The 6643-nt window shown below is 40.4% G+C and overlaps 1 long non-coding RNA gene across 1 annotated transcript; it reads right to left on the bottom strand.

Moving 5' to 3' along the window:
* Positions 1–460: 460 nt before the first annotated feature.
* On the bottom strand, positions 461–4359 carry LOC139360926 (uncharacterized). The gene is made up of 3 exons (XR_011618510.1): positions 4232–4359; positions 664–735; positions 461–553 (listed from the first exon to the last, which is right to left on the bottom strand). It is a non-coding gene; the product is annotated as an uncharacterized lncRNA (long non-coding RNA).
* Positions 4360–6643: the final 2284 nt, after the last annotated feature.

The following is a 6643-nucleotide window of genomic DNA, read 5'->3' as shown; positions in this document are numbered from 1 at the left end:
CTGGTTTCCTGTATGTGAGTCAACACTTTCTATGAGGTAGATGTTAGTAGAAGAGTCACAATCGCAACAATGCTCGAGATTCATGTATATGATCCCCAATTCCACTTGAAGATTGTGTTCCAGTAGGGGAAACACAACACCACAGGTGTGCTGAATCATGATTCAAATGTTACCAAACCACCTGTGAATCAGATCTATGTATGCGATTAATTATTTAAACATTTGGCTGTTTTTTATATATGAGATTGGTATATCATTCCTAGGCCTTGTTCATGTGTGAGAATGACAATCATGTCAGCTAGGTGTGCGTTCAAAAGTCCCATTCTCACTTCATTGCTGGCCTCTGTTATGACACTCTTTGTACAATTAAGGCTTTATATGATATACTTGAGTGTTATAATCCTTCGTGAACTCTATATAATTGAAAAACCCAGGACTTTACATATGAACATGAAACTTGCCATGATAGTCAAATATCTCTACTGGCTGCATCCAGGTGTGAGAGTTATCATTCCGCATGAGTGCTTAACCCATATATATGTCACAACTTGACCTGTGAGCAGGGACAAAAAAGGAAAGTCACATCACCTGGGTGTTGAGCCAGTTATACAGTATAGTATTATTTGTAGGCTGGGCATAGTCAGAAGTGTCACATTACATCACCTTGGTGCTGAGTCAGTGATACACTATAATCTCCATGATGTGACAGCATCAAAGATTAGGTCACCAAGGGCACTATTGACAGGAAAAAAGAAAAAGAGGAACATCATTCTAACTAAGTGCTGGGCTCTACAAACTATAATAATTTTCTCTCTTGGCAGAGGCTAGAATATGAAGAAAAGCCACATCACATAGGTTTTGCAATGAGCAATATGTCAAAACTTCTTTGGTGAGCCAGATCCAGGCAGGAGAGGACAGTCACATGACCTAGATATTAAGTTAAACAATATTCTCCAATATCCTCTGGGGACAGAGAACATGCAGAAGAGACAAATCCCCCAACTTATAGGCCAGAGATATATGATAATATATCTACCAGGACCCTGCTGGTAGGGTCCTGACAGAAGAGTCACATTATAATGATATGAACCTAGTGATATGTCACAATGCACCCATGAGTATGAATTTATGCCAAAATGTCTCAACAGCTGGGTAGTAGGCCTAGTAATACACAAAATTTCCTTGCCTTTGAGGGTGACATCATTAACTGTGAGCTGGGTGTGTATACGACAGTAACAATTTCATGTGTTTCCTGGACCACTGACTGACACTTTACAGTGTTTGAAGGCTTTATACAGTATGCATGAGAGTTTCAAATCATTCTGAGGCCTACATGCTTGTATGGATTCATGATCTACATACTGTCCTAAACCCAGGTATAATATTCAACATCTCTTCTGTAGTCTGGATTCAGAGATGAGACACTTTATTATGCCTATGAGCTGGATCCAGAAATGAGTCACCATCCCACCTATGGTCAGACCCACATATGCAAGTCACAATTCCAAATTTGTACTGTATTCACTTCTTAGACTCAAGACCTTAACAATGAACTTTGGACATGTGGAATAGTGACAACATTTACTTTTACCTGGGTATGTAATTTAGAGTCCAAATCTGAATTTTTGCTAGTGCCTATCATGAAACTATCTGTATCCCACAAGGAGTTTATATATTATGATTTAGTGTTGTAAAGCTCTTTGAGTTTGGTACAAATATGCAACCCACAACCTCAATTATTGCCCTAGTCCTAGTGATAAAAGGCAAAGTATCTCCTATTGGCTAAATCTCAGTATAATTTAGACCATCATGCCTGTGAACTGAAGTATGGTAAATGTCATAGTCCCATTTGTGGGACAAAAACTAAGCAGGGTATAACATCACTTTGGTGCTGTGCCGAGCGTCATGTCACAATGCCATCTCTAGGCAGGATATAGGAATTAAAGTAACATTAAGTGGATAGTAGACTCAGAATATGACACAATCCCATATGTAGAAAAAGAGCAGCAAAAAAAAAAAAAAAAAAAAAAATTCAAAGTCAAGACACCTACAGAATAAGATCAGTATGTGTCAAAATACCTTCTGTAGCTGCAAGTAATCATGATAGTCATATTTTTAGTGTGCTGGGACCAGCAATATGACATAATCCTCACTGTATGCAAAATCCAGGCAAAAAAAGTAACATTATATGCATACTGGGCCCTGCAATAGGCCAAAATTTCTGTTTGCATGGTTCAAGAGAAAAGGGAGTCAAAAAATCTGACTGCTGGGCTCAGCAATATGTTACAGTACCCTCATTGTAAAGACCAGGCTGAAGAAAAGAGTCACTTCACTTAGGCCTTGGACTCAGAGATAGATCCTTCTATCCCAGTAGGCAGGGCACAGATTGAAAAGGAGAGTCATATCACCTAGGTGCTTTCCTAGTTATACGTCACAATCTAACATATGGGCAGAAATCAGGCAGAAGAGCCACATCACCTGGGTAGAGCCTCAAGTAATATGTCACCATGCCCAATTTAGACAGGTTTGATGAAAAAAAAAAAAAAATGACAATACCTGGGTGCTGGGCTCAGCAAAATGTAGAAATTCCCTGTTTTGGCAGAGTCCAGGAAAAATAGGAGAGTCATGTCACCTAGGTTTTGCTCTCAGTTGTATGTCACAGTTTCTTTGATGGACAATTTCCAGGCAGGAGAGGAGAGTCACGTTACCTAGATGTTATATCTAGTGATATATCACAATGGTCCCCTGTGGACAATGCAATGGCAGGAGGGATGTATCAGCTAGCCAATAGGCCTGGTGGTGTGTGAAAATATTCCCTGTTTTCCAGGCCCAAGTAGAACAGTCCCATTATCATGATTCTGACCCAGTGATATGTAACAATGCCCTTTTGGAAAGCAATTTAAAGAAAAGATGTCTCAACACTGGGGTACGACACCAAGTGATAAGACACAATCTCCTCATCCTTAAGGGTGACACAATTAATGGTTAGCTGGTTGTTTATATGACAGTCACAATCTCATGTGTGTGCTGACCCTTGTGTGACATTCTCTGCCACATCTGAGAACATTATAGAAAATGCATGAGAATTGAAAACCTCTCTGAGGTCTACATGTTTATATGAACTAACGGTCTTACATATTGCCCTAAACCAAGGTATGATACTCAACATCTCTCCTGTAGGCTGGCTTCAGAGATGAGACCATTTTAAAACCTGTAACCTGGGACCAGAAATGAGTCATCACCCTAACTGTGGCAAAATTAACTTTTGAAAGTCACAATTTCAACTTGGTTCTGTATTCACTTGTTAGACTTAGGACCTTAATAATGCTATTTGTAAATGTGAGAAGGAAACAACTTTTACTTTCATTTGAATGTGTGGTGGAGATTCACAATCTTAACATTTTGCTGGGATCTGTTATAAATATCCCTGTACCACTCAGGAATTTTTTATGATATGAATCAGTGTTGTAAATTTCTCTGAGCTTTGTATAAATATGCAATGGAGGGCCTAACCTATTGATTCAAACCTAGCAGTGTGAGACAGAATATCTTCTATTGGCTGAATCCCAACATAAGCTAGATCATTATGCTTTGCACTGAATTAAGGCATATGTCATAATCCCATTTGTGGGCAAAAAACTAGGCAGAAGGTTAACATCACTTAGGTATTGTGCCAAGCAATATGTCACAACACCCTATCTACTCAGGGCCCAGGAAAGAAAGTCACATTAACTGGAGTCTGGAGCAGCAATATGATACAATAACACGTGGAAGAAAACTAGCAAAGTTATGAGGGGCAAAATACGTACAGAATGGGAAAAGGATTTTCAAAATACCTTCTGTGTCTCTGGCACAAGTAGGAGAGTCACATCATTAGGGGACTGGGTCAAGCAAAATGCCCTAATTCCCTCTTTATGCATGACCTAGTCAGAACAGTAACGTCATCTGGGTATTGGACCCTAAAATACAGCGAAAGTCTTATTTGTGGGGATTGTTCAGCAACAAGACAAAAGTTATATTACCTAAGGGAAGGGCTTATCAACATTTCACAATATTCTTATTGTCACAGTGCAGACAGAGTAAGAGAGTCATATCACATAGTTATGGGCCCACAGATATGTCACAAGTAGGCAGGACTCAGGCAGAAAAAGAGTCATATCACCTAGGTGCTTCTTTAAGTATATGTCACACTTAAATATGTGGGAGAAAACAAGACTAAATACCGCATCACCTGATCCTGGGTCCTGAGATATTCACCAGCCATCCTCAGAAACAGACCCAGTCAAGAGAGTTACATCACGTAGGTGCAGTTTCCACACATATGTCACAATGCTCCATGTGGGTAAGGCCAAGCAGGAAGTCACATCACCTAGGTGATAGGCATAGAGATGTGTCACAAAGCTTTCATTAAACCATGTCCCTGGCAAAAGAGTACCATTATCTTTGTGTCTGGCCTAGCAATATGTCACTCTTCAAGTGGGCAGATCCCAAGCAGTAGAGCCGTATTACCTGCACGATAGGTGCCGCAATATATCAAAATGCCCTCTTTTGGGCGTGACCTTGGGCAAAAAATTGTATCATCACCTGTGTGCCTGGCCTATGTATATGTGACTATCCTATCCTGTGTGCGGGGCCCATTCCAGAGAGGAGAGTTATGTCTTTAAAGTGATGGACATGGTAATATGTCACAATGATGTCTGTGTCATGGTGCAGACAAAAATGTTAACATCACCTGGTTACTGCATCCATTTATGTCACAACTCTTACAGAGAGGATGGCCCAGGCTGAAGAGTCAAACAACTTCAAGGTTGGCCCAGGGATAAATCAAAATTTTATATGTAGGCTTGAACCAATCTTAAGAATGAAATCGCACAGGTGCATGACAAAGATTTATGTCACAGTCCCTATGGAATCATATCCTAGGAATTAGATTTACAGTACCACACATGTCCTTTTTCATGTAGAAGATTTGCCTTCATCCATCTGTGATGGTGAAAATTCTTACTGTCAGTTGGGTTTGCATATGAGACTCACAGTTTTCTCTGTGTACTAGGCCCTGTTATGGCATTCTTTATACAACACAAGGGTGTTACAAAACAGGTGTGAGTGTTGTACTCTTCTGTGACATTTTACCAGGGAGAGATAATTGACATCACTTATGTTCCTAAACATAGTTATAAAAGTCAAAATTTCTCCTATTGGTTGAGTTCACATATGACAGTCACTATTATGGTTGTTAGTTGTGCCTAGGTATATGTTAAAATGCCCTTTTTGGTTATTAAACGGGCAGGAAAACCACACCACGTAAACCTTGAGTCAAAATTGTTTCAATATTCTCTTTGCAGGCAGGACTATAAGACAGAAGCCACAAAATTTGGTCCTAGGCCCAGGTCTATGGCATAATGCCCTTGCTGGAGAGTGTCCACACAGGAGACAAGAGTAATACCACCTAAATGATGAGCCCAGAGACACGTAACAATGTCTCCTGCTAAAAGGCCCCAGGAAAAAAAGTCATATCGTTTAAATGCAGTGCTTAGAAATGCTACACTTTTCACCTGAAGCCGAGTTCAGGCAGGAGAGAAAAGTCAAATAACCTAGATGATGGGTTTAGAGGTTTGTTACGATCCCTTCTAAGGACAATGCTATGACAGGAAAGTCAAATCACCAAGGTTTTTGGCCAATGTATATATCAAACTGTGATCTCTGGGCTATAAATAGGCAGGATTATTAAATCACTCAGAAGCTGGGCAAAGGTATACGTCACAACAACACCTGTAGAAAGGTTCAGGAATGAGAGTCACCATCCTGCAAATGTTCTGGCTCCAGGCACAAAAGTTGTTATAGGATTTTTGTCTTCTCTCCAGTATATGGCACAATATCACCTGTGGGCAGGGAGAAGAAATGAAAGTCACCTCATCAGAGTGGGTGCTAGTCCAGTGAAATATCACAATCTTCCCTGTGGGCAGGACTCTGGAACAAGAGTCACATCACCGGATGCTGATTTCAGTGATATATCTAAATTCCTTCTGTGGGCAAGGCTTAGGCAGGAGAAGAGAAAAACTGCATCTAGGCAATTGGCCTGGATATGTGTCACAATTGTCCCTATGTTCAGGACCATGCAGGAGAATGATTTCACATTGGTGCTGAGTTCAGAATTTGTTACAGTCTCTCTGGTGATCAGGTTTCAGGCAAGAGAGAAAAAAACATCACCTAGCTGCTGAACTAAGTGATATGTTACAAAGCTTCCTATTGGCAGAACTCCACACAAAATTGAGCCACATCACCTAGGTGCAGTACACTATAATGTGTCACTATGCACGATAAGTGCAAGACCAAGGCAGTAGAAGGAAATGACATCATTTACATGATAGAGTTAGATGAGAGTCATAATGCTCTGTGTAGCCATGTTTAGGCCAAGATTTTACATCAGCTGGGTGCTGGTCCCAGAGATATGTACAATTGTCCTCTTCATCTTTGAGAGTGAAACCTTTAGATTTTGGCTGACCATGTATAGTAGAGTCACAATCTCATGTTTGTGCTGGGCCAATGTATGAGACTCTCTAAAGCACCCTTGGGGATAATGAAATCTGCATGAGAGTTGCAAACCTCTCTGAAGCCCATATGTTCATATGGACTCAGAATC

Source organism: Macaca nemestrina, chromosome Y (assembly GCF_043159975.1).
Source record: "Macaca nemestrina isolate mMacNem1 chromosome Y, mMacNem.hap1, whole genome shotgun sequence".
Classification (NCBI taxonomy): domain Eukaryota; kingdom Metazoa; phylum Chordata; class Mammalia; order Primates; family Cercopithecidae; genus Macaca; species Macaca nemestrina.
This window is presented reverse-complemented; position numbering and strand designations above follow the sequence as displayed.